This window comes from Natator depressus, chromosome 2 (assembly GCF_965152275.1).
Source record: "Natator depressus isolate rNatDep1 chromosome 2, rNatDep2.hap1, whole genome shotgun sequence".
In the NCBI taxonomy this organism is placed as follows: Eukaryota; Metazoa; Chordata; order Testudines; family Cheloniidae; genus Natator; species Natator depressus.
The window spans coordinates 1,758,244-1,773,997 of NC_134235.1; the positions used below are offsets into that span (position 1 = coordinate 1,758,244).

The following is a 15,754-nucleotide window of genomic DNA, read 5'->3' on the forward strand; positions in this document are numbered from 1 at the left end:
ACTCTGTAAGCATTTGAGGAGTAGGGCACTACTCCATGTGGGTAAAGATACCACAGTCCAGTCTTATTCCACTGAGATCTATCCAAAGCTCATTTACAACAGGGTGAAGGTAACTCAGACTCTCTACATCCAATCCTCCTCTCCCTGCCCTAAGCCCACTCTTACACTCTGTTCCTGGCTAAAATGTCGGATTCATTTCCCTGTAGGAAAACTGTATACCTGTGGATGTGGAGACAGTCTTGGAATGGCAGATTGGGAGGAAACGAGTGCCGCTCGCCGCCCAATGTTTCTGAATGCAGAGAAAGTCCTGAAGGATGCAAACAGAGTGAACATAAACACCCCGGCTGCTGGCATGTAAAAGATCCCCTGGTTTGCTCATAACCTTTGTGGCCAAGTATCTTGTTCTCCTCAGCAGGCCCAGTTCTTTTTAGCCTTGGAGACACAGGTTTGGGAAAGGCAGCCCGTCCAGGTGGCACACGGTCAGGCTATACCTTTCCACAGTCAGGCCCTTGGGCCTGTTTTCCTCTCCCCTCGGGGAGGGGATGCAGCCTCCCTTCCTGGAAAGGTTCAGTGTCTTGCTGCACCCGGCCTGCTGGCAGCTTCCCAGCTTGCATCTTTCTTTCTTTCTTTCTTTCTTTCTTTCTTTCTTTCTTTCTCTCTCTCTCTCTCACTCACTCACTCACTCACTCACTCACTCACTCACTCACTCAGCCCCCTCCCCTCCTAACAGGGGCGGGTTTAAAAAGGTCTCAAGCAGTTGGAGTCAGCTGAACCTAACTGGCTCTCTAGCAACCCCTTTTCAGCTGAACCTTATTAACCTGTGGTTACCTCTCCTCAGTGGATAGGGAGGGGCCTTTTAACCTTCTGGGACTGATTACTACCCCCCCCCCCCCCGTAGCTGTTTGTCCTCGGTTTACCACACCTTGTATAAAGAAGAGGAGGACTTGTGGCACCATAGACACGAACCAATTTATTTGAGCACAAGCTTTCGTGAGCTACAGCTCACTTCATCGGCTACTCACCAAAGCTTGTGCTCAGATAAATTGGTTCCTCTCTAAGGTGCCACAAGTCCTCCTGTTCTTTTTGCGGATACAGACTAACACGGCTGCTACTCTGACACCTTGGATAGTTCTTTTTGCAATTTCTGAGAACTGGGGTAACTGCGTGACAGGAAATGTGTGGATTTGCTTCTGAGTTAATGGCTGATGGGTTTCAACCAATTGGGTCGGTGGCCAAAGAAGCATCTGTTGTTTTGTGCCCTTTTCCTCATAGTGCCACAGTGAAGGGGGAGGGCACTTGATTGCACACTTGAAGGCCTGGTAGCCATAATTCACCACCAGAGAGGCACCACTGGAAGTTGTAGTGCAAACGGGACCCTGGTGTTTTCACCACCCTGCCACGTAACCCTGCTGGAGCGTGAGATGACACCATGGTGAAAACCCCTGATCCCTGCTGCCACTGGCACTTTCCCATTGTTACCACCATGTGGCATACAGGGGCCATAAATGTGTGTGGCCACGCTATTCTCCTCCTGGCACCCCCAGCTTGCAGGGTGCAGGGGTCAGGCCAGGGTGACCCAGGCCCACAGAGCACAGTCCTGTGGAGATTCGGGCTGTGTTACAGCCCCTAGGCAGGCCAGGTGAGGGGATCCCAAAGGGGCCCATTTCCTACCGCAGACACAGCTTCGGCCAGCACGAAATCAGGGGGGCTGAGAGCCATTGAATGCCCTGTAAACCCTGCATAGGCTTGAAACCGCTTCAAGCCAGGGGTGTGGCAGCCCCCCAAACACCCCTATTCCCAGCACCTGTGGGAACCCTAGAGCTGGCCCTGATCGGAGCGTGCCCCCGAGGCCCTCTAGTGCCATGCTCCCAATGAGGGAAATAAAATAACCATCACATTAAGGATGCGCGTTGCGCTCCGCGCCGGGGCCTGGCAGGGGACAGCGCCCTGCAATGCGCTCGGGGAGAGCGGGCTGCACTCAGCGCCCGGGGCTGGGTATTGCTCTCGGGACTCAGGCGTTTCCACACCGCGCCCGGGTCTGTGCGGGGACAGCACCAGGCAATGCAGGGGGGGGGGGGATGTTTGCACACGGCGCCCTGGTGTGTGCGGGGCTCGCCCACGCTATGCGCTCCGGGGGGCTTTGCGCGCGGCGCTGTGCGGGGGCGCCCGGGCGTTGCGCAGTCACGCAGCGCGGCTCCGTGCGGCGATAGGAGCCGCCAGCAGCCCCCGGCTCTGCTCGCTGCTTCGGGGCCCGTGTGCAGGGCGGCGGGGGCGGGGGTTTTGCGCTCGCTCCCACGCCTCCGCCGAGATAAATCGGAGGTGTCGGGCAGCTCCGCTCCAAGCCTCGTCTCCTCCCCTCCGCCTGGCTGAGCAGCGACCGCAGCAACCCGGAGAGCGATGGATCCCCAGGACTGTCCTTGCGCTGCCGGTGAGTGACTCCTCCCGCTGCGGAGGCGCACAGACCCTGCTCCGAGCTGCTGCGGGGCCTTCGGGGGCTGCTTCCCCCTCGCTGGGAAATAGCCCCCCCCCCGCCCCCCTTGCCGGGGAAGGGGAACGATCTCTGCGCCCGGGACGGCTCCGGCCTCTCCCTCGGGGCCTCTGTGAAATCTCTGCGGCGGGAGCCTGCAGACCGAGCTCCCCGGCTCAGATGGCCCTGGCTTCTTCTGCCGTCTTTTGTCTTTTGGTGACAAAATTCTCCCCTTGCCTGCTGATCGTCCTCTCGGTTTTAGTCCAGCTGTGATGCTCATTCCCCCCCCCCCCTTGTCCACCAGGTGGCTCCTGTACCTGCGCTGACTCCTGCAAATGCACAAATTGCAGGTGCACCTCTTGCAAAAAGAGTGAGTATTCCCCCCTCCCTTTTCAAAATGTTTCCTCAACAAGCGAGTTGCCCGCCTGGCTGAGCCTGCGATGAACGAGGGGTTTGTCACTGTCTCCCGTGGCAGCAGCATGGAGACTGGAGTACAGAAGCTGGAATTTCTGGCCCTGATGTAGCAAAACCATTAAGCGTGTGCTCAACTTGTAGTCTGGGGGAGTTAGGGCTGTGCTTTGTGGGCCTGCTGCAAAGCCCATCAAAGGGAACGTGAGTCTTACCTCTCATTTCGGTGGGATCTTGGGATCAGGCCGCAAGTGCTTTGCTGACTGGGGATGCATTTAAGCCTGTGCTTTAAACTAAGCAGGTGCTTTGCTGAAGCAGGGTGTCTGTTGTTAAACTGTACACTTACTTTCCAAGTGTGGGCCTGAAAGGTGGAATCGGTGTCCTTTCCCTAAGAATAATTTCTAAAAACTTCTGTTCTTTCCAACTCTAACCAGTTGTTTGTTTTTCGTACGCTGAGTGTTCTTAACAAAACCGTTGGGTCAGATAAAGGATTCTGACCTATATTAAGGTGGGAAATGACTCAGGACTGTCCAATCTTGACACTTTTGTGGCTTCTGTGAGGAATATGTATTCACAGTACAACTGAGATGTTTTAATATTTTATAAAGTACAGTTCACGGCATGGTTTTGCTCCTTGTCTCATCCATGTTGAACTTCCTTCAGTCCTTACGGGGGAGGGTTGTTTTATTTTTTGTTGTCTGGCATCTCCAATAATCGTGTCTTGATTTTTATCTTTTCAGGTTGTTGCTCCTGTTGCCCAGCTGGATGCAATAATTGTGCCAAGAGCTGTGTCTGCAAAGCTCCAGCATCCAGGAAATGCAGCTGCTGTTCCTAAAATGGCGATTTTCTGGTCTCCTGTAAATATTCTGTACGAAAGGCAAAACTAATTTTGTTTGTAATGTCGCAATGACTGTTTTGTACCTTTCACAGAAATGTCGATTTGAGGTTGAATGAAAATAAAGGCCAGGACTGGAGACACGTAATGCCCGATTGACTCAGCCTGTTCATTCCATTCAGTGATTTCCAGCTTGCACGACTAATCCCCTGTTCCGAGTTTAGTTCTTGCACAGGGTGTTAGCAGCACATCTCATGGGAGCATCAACAAGAGCCCGGAGACTAAAGCTTCATGCACGAGCCGCAGCACTGGCTTGGGTTTGCTTTTGCCAGCAGAGCTTCAGGCAAAAGGAGAAGTTTTCAAACACAATATTTCTGTAGTGGTGGCTCAGCGTTGTTTTTGCCTCTTGGTAGCAAGGGGAAGCAGATGTGAGTCCAATGCAGAGAGTTTAAGGAGGGGAGGAGTGAAGTCTAAACTGCCGTAACATACCTTCATCCTGATTTCTTAACACACATATTGCATCAAATAGGGGCCTGTCTACACGGCCACTTCCAAATGCATTTATAACCAGCTAGTGACAGGGCTGGCTCAGAACATCTCTCGTGTCTACATAACATGGTTAGTAGCTGCAGCAGCTTCCTCTGTCCCCCCCCAGGCTGGGAACATGGCTGTCTTCCTGTAACCAGGCCGCAGTGCTTTACAGTCTAGAGAAGCTCCCCAACTCTGCAGGGGTAACTGATCTGGCTAGCCTTCCAGCTCGCTGCCCTAGGCCAGGATGTCCCGGACGAGTTTGCTGTAGGTGTGGCTCTGGATGCATGTCCTGTAGGCACTCTACTCACGTGAGGCCCCGTGGGCAAGCTGCCCCGAAGGCAACAACACAAATACAACCAGCCACAAGCGTAGACATGGACATACAAAGGTTAAGGGAAAATAGCTGACTTAGCTACAGGCTCCCGAATTAAAAACCCGGGGCTCATTAGAGATCGTACACCTTTAACTGTGCTGGAAGGAACAGCGGCTTCATGGCCCCTAGATCATCATATCAGGGCTTGTTGGCTTCCTGGTCGCTTGTCTGGGGCTTGCAGCCTCCCTGGGGGTTGCACGGGTACCTGTTTGTCAGCAGTGGGACTCATAAAATAAAATGACACAGCAAGTCGTTACCGTAGCCAGAGGAAAAGCCGTTCCCAGGGCTGGTTTTTTACCAACATGGGAGAAATGACTTTGAGAAAGAGAGGGGAGCTAGCTGAGAAAGAGTGACCATGTGCAACAGCAAGGAATTGGAGGAGGGAGCAGGGCAGCACAAGGATATGAGATTTTCCTTCTAAACTGTTATATTTTAATACATCCTCCCATTGCACCTGGCCAGAATCCATCTCCTAATTCTTGCTGCTCAGCAATTCCAAAGCCTGGCTGGCCAAGCAAAGTGAGGTCTAACACTCAACTCTGGCATTGCTAGTCTCTTTATCTTCACAACATCCCTGTGAGGGCAGGGCTGTGCTATTATTCCCACTGTATAGATGGGAACCTGAGGCCCAGACAGACAAAGTGACTAAGGCCTTGTCCACAGTAAAGAAATTAAGTCAACCTAAGTTAGGTCAATGTACAGCCACCATTGTAATTACTGTGGTGATTCATGTCCACACTATGTCTCCCTGTCAGTGGTACATGTCCTCCCCAGGAGCACTTCCACCAACTTAACTGTGTGGGGCATTGTGGGACACTGAAGCCCCCGGCCCAGGGATGTGTGGGTCAGGCTGTCAGCCCTGGGGTGGCCGGGCTCCCGCTGAGAGCCCCGTGCAGGGCTGACAGCCAACAGGCGATGTAAGTAAGGCAGTGTCTACACAGACGTTGCGTCACCCTAATGACCTCGACCTAAGCACTACGCCTCTCGTGGAGGGGGCGGTATTAGGTCAGTGTAGTGGGCGACGGACATCAGCGGGAACAACGCTCTAGTGTAGACACGGATAGAGTTAGGTTGAGGCAAGATGCCTTACATCCACCTACCTGTAGTTCAGACCAAGCCCAAGGAAATCTGTGGCAGAGCAGAAAAGTAGACCTAGATCTCCCAAGTGGCCCACTTAACCACTGCACCATCCTTCCTCTCAAAGGCGAGCTTCTAGCTAACATTATCAGCCCTCGGGCTCTTTCAAGATTCCAGCCTCCCAGGTGCTCCCTCCGGGTGAGTATGCTCGACATGAGCTGGCAGTGCAGGAAGGCACGAATGCAATACTGGGCTGTGTGTCACCGGACAGGGAGAAGATAGCTCCCGACCTCACAGCATGTGGAATATTGTGTTCAGGCCAGAGCTCCTCATTACTGGAAGGATGTTAGGATAGAGATATTCAGGCCTGTCTGTAAAGGTCCATACTCTAAGAATGTAGGTGTGTTCTTATCACTTGGCTAGTCATAGAGGTATAAAAGAAAGAATCCAAGTCACTGTCTGCCGGTGTAAGGTCCTTCTCCTACTGTGACAGTCTGAGGCCCTGTGCTTAGGCTAAGATCTTTGGCTAAGCAGCAAAGGCAGCCATGAGCTGGGAAGCGACCGGTCACATCCTCACATCCCAAACTAGTCACATTGAAATATGGTGCTATTGGGCTGTTAGGGATACAATCCTGTCCTATCACCTCCAGAGAAAGGGAAGTGCCTAGAAAATGTAAAAGGAAACTTAGTTTGAGAGCATCCTGTCTGGCAAGAACTCACTTATCAATAGCTGGGATGTGAAATCCTCACTTCTGTATTGTTTTTTCATTATAGTTCCCACTTTGCTATTGTTTGTCTGTATAATCTCTGTCTGGTTCTGTGATTGTTTCTGTCTGCTGTATAATTAATTTTGCTGGGTGTAAACTAATTACGGTGGTGGGATATAATTGGTTACATAATCATGTTACAATATGTTCGGATTGGTTAGTTAAATTTCAGTCAAATGATTGGTTAAGGTATAGCTAAGCAGAACTCAAGTTTTACTATATAGTCTGCAGTCAATCAGAAAGGGGGGGGGAAATGGGGAATGGGGGTGGGGAAATTGGAATCATGTTTTGCTAAGGGGGGAATGGGAACAGGGGCACAGGCGTAAGGCTCTGTGGTGTCAGAGCCGGGAAGGGGGACACGAAGGAAGGAAACTGGAATCATGCTTGCTGGAAGTTCACCCCAATAAACATCGAATTGTTTGCACCTTTGGACTTTGGGTATTGTTGCTCTCTGTTCATGCGAGAAGGACCAGGGAAGTAAGTGGGTGAAGGAATAAGCCCCCGAACAAAAGATAGTAAAGAATTGGAGGGAGCTCTGAGAAGAGGAACAAAATTAATCTGGAGGCTGGAGGGGGTCTGGTTTCTGAGGAAAGACTGGAAATGTGGTTCAATACGTAGAACTGGGCTAAGGGATGGCTAAAGTGGGGTGGGTGGGCATGAGGAAATGCTGCTCGTATCTGAAGGGTGTAAACCCCAAGGAAGGAAAGGGATTATTGAGCACAGTAAACAGGGAGCACCCAGAGGGCGAGAGGAGGAAATTAAGAAGAGGAACGTTCGGGCTGAATATCAGTCAGTGGGAGCTGGGGATGCTCAGCGCCCTGGAACGTTAGCCCGAGGTGTTGCAGGATTGGTGCCCCAAAATGGCAACACCCACTATCTGGGCATGTTTTTAAAATGTTTGATATTTGATCGGTCAGTTGTGGCTTTTCCTTCATCATGCCGGGCAACCACGAGTAGTGTTACCACCTTTGAAATGCAAAAATCCAGCAGTTCCGCCACCCCCACAGAACAAGCCCTATGCAACCCCCCCCCACAAGGCAACTCCGCAATCTCCCTCCCCCTTCAACAGCCACTTACTGTATCTAGAGAGCTAAGCATATAGATGAGATTGATGACATCATTTTCTTAAACTGCAGAAGTGGGAGCATTGCAGCATCGTCAGCTGGACACAGAAAATTTTAACATCAGGTATCCCAATATACTGTGATAATAATGCAAATCTTTAGACCCATGTAAAAAAACCCCAGCAGATTAAACTATTTTTCTGCCAACTGGCAATGCCATAAAAAAACTGGCCAGACCAGTCAAATACTGGCCCTGCCAGGTGGTAACCCTAATCACGAGGGACTCAGTAATACAACTGTAAGGGTCTGGTTTCCTGTTCATCTATCAGAATGCGGACAAAGGATGTAATTGTCTGGAGCAATTTATTTCCAGGTAATACAAGACACTCATTTTAATCCAGAAAGTCCATTCATTGGGATGGCTCCCCAGGAGTTCATTTTTCCCCAGTGTCTATGGATTTTAGAAGCTTTGTGGCCACCTTTTCTGAAGGTTAGTTCTGTTCTTACTGGGACGCAGCTGTTGTAAGGCTTGTGACAGGAAACTGACCTCTTTGGGAGATCTTCCTCTGTTACAAAAAGAAAAGGAGGACTTGTGGCACCTTAGAGACTAACCAATTTATTTGAGCATGAGCTTTCGTGAGCTACAGCTCACTTCATCGAATGCATACTGTGGAAATTGCAGAAGACATTATATACACAGACACCATGAAACAATACCTCCTCCCACCCCACTCTCCTGCTGGTAATAGCTTATCTAAAGTGATCATCAAGTTGGGCCATTTCCAGCACAAATCCAGGTTTTCTCACCCTCCGCCCCCCCACAGACAAACTCACTCTCTTGCTGGTAATAGCCCATCAAAAGTGACCACTGTCTTCACAATGTGTATGATAATCAAGGTGGGCCATTTCCTGCAGAAATCCAGGTTCTCTCACCCCCTCACCCCCCTCCAAAAACCACACACACAAACTCATGCTCCTGCTGGTAATAGCTCATCCGAAGTGACCACTCCCCCTACAACCTGCATGAAAATCAAGGTGGGCCATTTCCAGCACAAATCCAGGTTTTCTCACACACACCCCCACCCCCATACACACACAAACTCACTCTCCTGCTGGAGAGTATGGGGGGGGTGAGAAAACCTGGATTTGTGCTGGAAATGGCCCACCTTGATTATCATGCACATTGTAGGGAGAGTGGTCACTTCGGATGAGCTATTACCAGCAGGAGCGTGAGTTTGTGTGTATGGGGGTGGGGGAGTGAGAAAACCTGGATTTGTGCTGGAAATGGCCCACCTTGATGATCACTTTAGATAAGCTATTACCAGCAGGAGAGTGGGGTGGGAGGAGGTATTGTTTCATGGTGTCTGTGTATATAATGTCTTCTGCAATTTCCACAGTATGCATCCGATGAAGTGAGCTGTAACTCACGAAAGCTCATGCTCAAATAAATTGGTTAGTCTCTAAGGTGCCACAAGTCCTCCTTTTCTTTTTGCGAATACAGACTAACACGGCTGTTACTCTGAAACTCTGTTACAAAGTTTATGTATCATTGTGAGCCAGGGACTGGATGTAATTCCATGGGGGAGGGTGACCACAGCTCCTGCAGGAACTAAGAATGGGGGGCAATTCAGCAAATTCACTGAGGGTGTAACACCTTCAGAGAGGTGACCCCACGGGAGACACTCCAATATAGTAGTTCAAACTGGATTCTCCAGAGACAAAGAGACAAAGAAAGGACTTTTGGATTTAAAGCCTGACTTTGAACTGACTCCGGGCCGTCTTTGCATTCACTGTTGTAGCCATGCTGGTCCCAGGATATCAGAGAGACAAGGTGGGTGAGGTATTGTCTTTTATTGGACCAACTTCTGTCAGTGAGAGAGACAAGCTGTTGCGCTTACAGAGAGCTCTTCTTTGGGTCTGGCAAAGGAACTCAAAGTGTCACTGCTGAATACAAGATTTGAGTAGATTGGTTAGCATAATCTATTGAACGGTCCCTTGAAATATATGTTACCTGCTTGTGCTAAACCATCTGTTCAAACCTTGTGACACTTTGAGTTAGTTAGACCTGAAGATGATTTAATTGGGGATTGGTCCTGCTTTGAGCAGGGGGTTGGACTAGATGACCTCCTGAGGTCCCTTCCAACCCTGATATTCTATGATTCTATGACTCTAAGAAGAGCTCTGTGTAAGCCCCTAACTCAGGAGCAGAGGGAGGCCCAAGGAACCAGGAGGGGCTGCCAGGCCAGTTACTGTTTCCCAGGGGGTGCAATGCCCACTGTGCCCGGATAGCCCTGTGGGGCGTGGGGCAGGGTGGGGTCCCAGCTCCCTGCACCCCGGCCTGGGGACGCTCCCCGCAGGCGCACGGCTGCACTCGGGCCCAGGAGCCCCTGAGTCACGCTGGGTGGCCAAGCCCCGGGTTTGCGCATGGACCCGTAGACCAGCTCCTGGGGCTCAGGGCCCAGCTTTCGCCCTGGGACAGGTCGGGGAAGGGAGCGATCGTGGCTCCTCCTTCCGTGCCCTGGGTGGGACGGGCTGAGCCTGAAAGGAGGGGCCAGAGGTGAAAGTAAGCCGGTACGCCCCGGTACGGCCTACCAGCAAGAGCAGCCCGGCTTCCCCAGGGGGCAGTTTAAAGGGCCTGGGGCTCCCAGCAGTGGCTGGAGCCCCAGGCCCTTTAAATTGCTTCCAGAGCCCGGCTGCTGGAGCCCTGGGGGAGCGGCTGCGGGGCTCCGGCGGCTATTTAAAGGGCCCGAGGTGCCCCTGCTTCTACCACCCAGGCTCTTTAAATAGCCGCCGGAGCCCCGGGCTGCTGCTGCTACCCTGGTGGGGGTGGGAGAGGAGGAGGAGAAGGAAGGGGGGGCACTTACCTTACAGGGTGGGCTGGGGCTGGCTCTGACCCTCCTCAGCCCCGCCCCTTCCGCCCGAGGCCCCGCCCCTTCTGGGGTCCAGAGCTGGCCCCCGCGTACCGGTAAGTCACTCGACTTCCTTTCACGCCTGGCCCGCGCGGGGTAACGCTGGGCCCGTGTCAGTGGGGGGCAGCGCAGCCAGCCCCGGGAGCCGCGGGGAGCTACTCGGCAGCGGGGCCACCCCCGGCAAGCAGAGACTCTCCATGGAGACCCGGCCCCTTTGCCGGGCCACGTGCGCCGGCTCCGGGGTTTAGCCCAACCCAGCGGCAGGGCTATTGCCCTCTGGCTGCCTCCCCCTCCCTCCGGGCTGCGTCCTCTGTGTGCCATCGGGACCGCCTGGGCGAGCAGCTCCGCCCCCTCCCCTTGCATCCCCATCTCTGCCCCGCCCAGGAACAGCAGGGGCAGCCTGAGTGCAGAGCTGTGCTGGGGAATCTCATTTCCATATACCCACAGTGCATTGCATGCAGGGAAGCAAGTCCCTGGCCAAGGGGCTGATTTTGCTCCCAATGTCCCCGATTCCGATGATCAAACCCGGGATTTAAATCGGTTCAATTAAATCCCCTCTAAAAGCCAGAGGTTTAGCAGGCTGTCAGCGTGGTCGCCCTGAGGTGAGCAGCACACGCTGTTGTCCTTGCAGCATCTTCAGCCTCCTCTGGTTTCAGAGTAGCAGCTGTGTTAGTCTGTATTCCTTTTCTTTCAGCATACTCTGGTTTCTCTTCAAATATATAAATCTTTTACCTTTTACTAAAGATTTCTGTGGAGAGGAATGTTCACGAGTTTCTACCCAATTTTTTGAGGTTTTGCTTTGGTGAGGCTGTTCTGAGTTGTGAAAAAAACAGAAACGTGTCTGAACTTTGTGTCTTAAACTTCTCTTGATAGCTGGAGCTTCTGTTAAAAAAAAAAAGGAAAACAGAGCTCTGAAAAATACCGTTTACAATACTGTAGAGTTTGATGTATTTGTGAGGTGTTTTTGTAGCAGGGGGCAATTTTGTAGTCACGTAGCTGTTTGGTGTCCTGTTTTTTGTTGTTAGTGATTCGCTAAGGCAAGGCTTGCAGAATGTAAAAAATAAATCTGATATATTTTCACTTCATTTTTTTTTTCATGCATGAGTTCATTCCCAAATGAAAGAATTAGAATAACTAATCCCCCCTGTTTTCTGTGTTAATATTTAATGGTGCAAAAAGGGTATTCATACTGGCCTATCTGGTTATTCTAGGTAACCTTAGGCAGCAGAGCGCATGAGCAATTCATTCTTTCACCCCCATGATTTCCTGTAAGAAGGCCAGAGTGGGTCAGATCAACAGTCCATCTAGCCCAGTGGAGTGTACAGAACAGGACCGGCTGAGAACCAGTGCTGTATCATATCCCTCCTTAGGCATCTTTTGTCTAAACTGACCAGCCCGAATGTCTGTAGTCTCATCTCATACTTTGGAGGCCTACACCGGACCCTCACTAGAACGCGCATCTATAGAGCGCGAATTCGCATATAACACGGTCGCAACCATGGATCCCAAATTTAATTACTTTAATTGGAATTCATATTAATGCGGTTCCCGTTACAACGCAATACTGTGCATGGATCCCAAATCCCGCGTTCTAGCGAGGGTCCGGTGTATTTATTCCTACCCATTGTTTCCAAATCCCGCGTTCTAGCGAGGGTCCGGTGTATTTATTCCTACCCGTTGTTTCCTATCTGCTAACAGTTACTGATCCATGAGAGGGCTCGAGCTGTCTGGAGTAGTGACTGTGAGTGCCAGCCTCAGGGCAGACTGTTAAGAAGCAGGGCACAATCCCCAAATTGGTTGTGTGTTCTATACTTCGATATCACCAAGTATCACGTTATGGATTATGTACCTTTTATGACTTTTTAAACCAAACTTGCTATTTTTGGATAATTGAAGCAGTATATGCAGAGGACTAGAAATGTTTTTATTAACCTGTATTTTAGATAATTTTAATATTAGCTTGAATAAAAATTTTAAATCTGTTCTTATCACTGTAAGAACGGATACTTCCTCTACCTGAGCTCTATCGATTAACCTGATTTTTGGAATAGGGAGATGGAATAGCAGCTTGCTCCATCCACTGCACACATCAGCCTGTTATTGCAGTACTGAACCTCCAAGAACGGTGGACCTCCCTATGGGGAGAATCTCATGGTTGAAGAGCAGTGAAGAAATGTGTTGTTGTCTGCGTTAAAATTTGGTTTGTACTAAGAGTATGGTTTTGAGTCCTTTGAGTCTTTGGTTAGTTATTTGTAACATCTTATTATTAGGCCTCTGAGTTGAAAAGCTGCTCTTGCAGATTTTACTTTGTCATTGTTTGTAGGTCAGTTGAACAGCTGATTTCTTAGTTTATTCTGTGTAGGTTCTTAAACCACTCTCCTTAGTACACCTTCCAGAATTGATTGCATGGTTTGGATCCTTCTTTCCCTCCTCTCCCCATAGAAGAGAAATTTTCCATCCCTTTCCATTGGGAAAACGCCACTGTGTTAACTTAGGAAACAGTCTCTGTAAATGTTTTGCCCAGACGAGGGATATTTCATTGGAGTAGAAAAGGAGGAAGGCTGTGGCCCTTTGAGTCAGATTCATAGCATTTAAGGCCAGAAGGAACCAGCCAATCACCTCAGAGGGACTGAGGTGCACCAATGCCCGAGGCCCTGCAATGGTAAGGAATGGATTTGATGCGAGTGACTGTATGTTTGAGAGAGTTCTGGGTTCTATCCCCAGTTTTAGGGTGTGAGCAGTGGGGTCTACTTGTACTGATATTTATCATTATTTGGACTGTAACATCATCTTGATACCCTAGTCAGGAGCAGGCCCCTATTGTGCTTGGCACTAGGCCAGCCAGGATGCCTGAGTTCTGCTCTTGGCTGCATGACCCTCACTGAGTCCCTTCCTCTCACTTTGAACATAAGAGCATAAGAATGACCCTGCTGGGTCATACCAAAGGTCCATCTAGCCCAATATCCTGTCTTCCGACAGTGGCCTGTACCAGGTGCCCCAGAGGCAATGAACAGAACAGGAATCATAAAGTGATCCATCCCCTGTCGCCCATTCCCAGCTTCTGGCAAACGAAGGCTAGAGACACCATTTCTACCCATCCTCGATAATAGCCATTGATGGACCTATCCTCCATGAATTTATCTAGTTCTTTTTTGAACCCTGTTATGGTCTTGGCCTTCACAACATCCTCTGGCAAGGAGTTCCACAGGTTGACTGTGCGTTCTGTGAAGAAATACTTCCTTTTGTTTGTTTTAAACCTGCTGCCTATTAATTTCATTTGGTGGCCCCTTGTTCTTGTGTTATGAGAAGGAGTAAATAACACTTCCTTATTTACCTTCTCCACACCAGTCATGATTTTATAGACCTCAATCATATCTCCCCTTACCTATCTCTTTTCCAAGCTGAAAAGTCCCAGTCTTATTAACCACTCCTCATATGGCAGCCATTCCATAACCCTCATAGTTTTTGTTGTCCTTTTCTGAACCTTTTCCAATTCCCATATATCTTTTTTGAGACGGGGCGACCACATCTGCACACAGTATTCAAGGTGTGGGCGTACCATGGATTTATATAGAGGCAATATGATATTTTTGTCTTATTATCTATCCCTTTCTTAATTATTCCCAGCATTCTGTTAGCTTTTTAGACTGCCGCTGCACATTGAGTGGATGTTTTCAGAGAACTATCCACAATGACTCCGAGATCTCTTTTTTTTTTTGCGTGGTAACAGCTAATTTAGGTTTCAGAGTAGCAGCCATGTTAGTCTGTATCCGCAAAAAGAAAAGGAGGACTTGTGGCACCTTAGAGACTAACAAATTTATTTGAGCATAAGCTTTCATCCAATGAAGTGAGCTGTAGCTCACAAAAGCTTATGCTCAAATAAATTTGTTAGTCTCTAATCTAATTTAGACCCATCATTGTATATGTATAGTTGGGATGATGTTTTCCAATGTGCATTACTTTGCATTTATCAACACTGAATTTCATCTGCCATTTTGTTGCCCAGTCACCCAGTTTTGTGGGATCCCCTTTGTTAAGGAAAAGTTAGCACATGTGACTCCATTTTGGTTTGGGGCCCACCATTGTTTAAATGCCAGCACATCATGCACCAGGAGGAGTGAGCCTTAGATACTGAATCCCTGTGAAAATCCTCCTCCTTGTCTCCAGCCTGCCTTGACTCCCGGTATCTGTTCTTTGTCTGTCTCTAATTCCCTATCTCCTGGCCTTTGATGTGAGGCCTCCCATCCTGATAATAAAAGTTACTGATGCATGGCTTTAGGACCATGCTGCGTCATTAACATACTAGTTTAGCACGAGGAATGCACCAAGCAGGAATAGGTGGTAGATAAGACAAGGGTTTGTTTATTGGCTAAGGTTTCCATGCACGAGGGCAACATGCTTTGCTAAAAAGTATATAACCTTTGTATAATCTGTATTCAGGGTCCCCTCTTGGCTAGCAGGGGGGCACCACGCTCGAGCGTAATAAACTTAGTGTCTTTTGGGAACTCTGCAGTTGTGGACTTTGTTTATGTGCCTCAGCCTAGATTCAAACTGTGCGTGATCTATCAGGTATAATTCACAGCATTGGTGTGCGTGTCCTACCAGGTGTAATTCGTAGCATTTGTGTGCGTGTCCTATCAGGTGTAATTCGCAGCATTTGTGTGCGTGTCCTACCAGGTGTAATTCGTAGCATTTGTGTGCGTGTCCTACCAGGTGTAATTCGCAGCATTTGTGTGTGTGTCCTACCAGGTGTAATTCGTAGCATTTGTGTGCGTGTCCTACAAGGTATAATTCGCAGCAGTTGTGTGCGTGTCCTCTCAGGTGTAATTCGTAACACCTTGTAGCTCTTCGCAGTCTGCCTGGGACCTAACTATTTTGAGTAGTTTTGTATTATCTGCAAATTTTGCCACCTCACTGTTTGCCCCTTTCTCCAGGTCATTTATGAACATGTCGAGTAAGACTGGTCCCAGACTGTGCCTCCTTTTCCGGTGGCACTTTGGCGGCGGGGGTCCTTCCGCTCCATGTCTTTGGCGAAGTGACCCAGAGCGGAAGGACCCCCGCCGCCGAAGACCCCAGGCCCCCTGACTCCTCTGGGCGGCCCTGCCAAACGCAGGCACGTGTCTGTGCCCACGATCCTGGGGTGGGAGGAACCTCCCGGCCGTCGTCCTGCGCCAAGTGCTGACCCAGGCCTTGCCCTGCAGCTGCAAGCCCTGCCTGCGCCCAGGGACTAACAGCTGGAGCTGCTGGATCTCTTGCCACACAGCCACAAGGCCCATGCGGGCACTCGACACCCCCGAAAGCAGGGCACTGCGCTGGGCCCTGC

The 15,754-nt window shown here is 50.0% G+C and overlaps 1 long non-coding RNA gene and 2 other non-coding genes across 3 annotated transcripts; all 3 read left to right on the top strand.

Annotated features, from left to right (window-relative positions):
- The first annotated feature begins 2,097 nt into the window (after positions 1-2,097).
- Positions 2,098-3,858, top strand: LOC141981232 (uncharacterized). Its single transcript, XR_012637695.1, has 2 exons — positions 2,098-2,428; positions 3,616-3,858. It is a non-coding gene; the product is annotated as an uncharacterized LOC141981232 (long non-coding RNA).
- A 7,268-nt stretch (positions 3,859-11,126) lies between these two features.
- LOC141983557 (U5 spliceosomal RNA) lies at positions 11,127-11,241 on the top strand. Its single transcript, XR_012638397.1, has one exon. It is a non-coding gene; the product is annotated as a U5 spliceosomal RNA (small nuclear RNA).
- A 1,133-nt stretch (positions 11,242-12,374) lies between these two features.
- On the top strand, positions 12,375-12,567 carry LOC141983541 (U2 spliceosomal RNA). Its single transcript, XR_012638388.1, has one exon. It is a non-coding gene; the product is annotated as a U2 spliceosomal RNA (small nuclear RNA).
- The last annotated feature ends 3,187 nt before the right edge of the window (positions 12,568-15,754 follow it).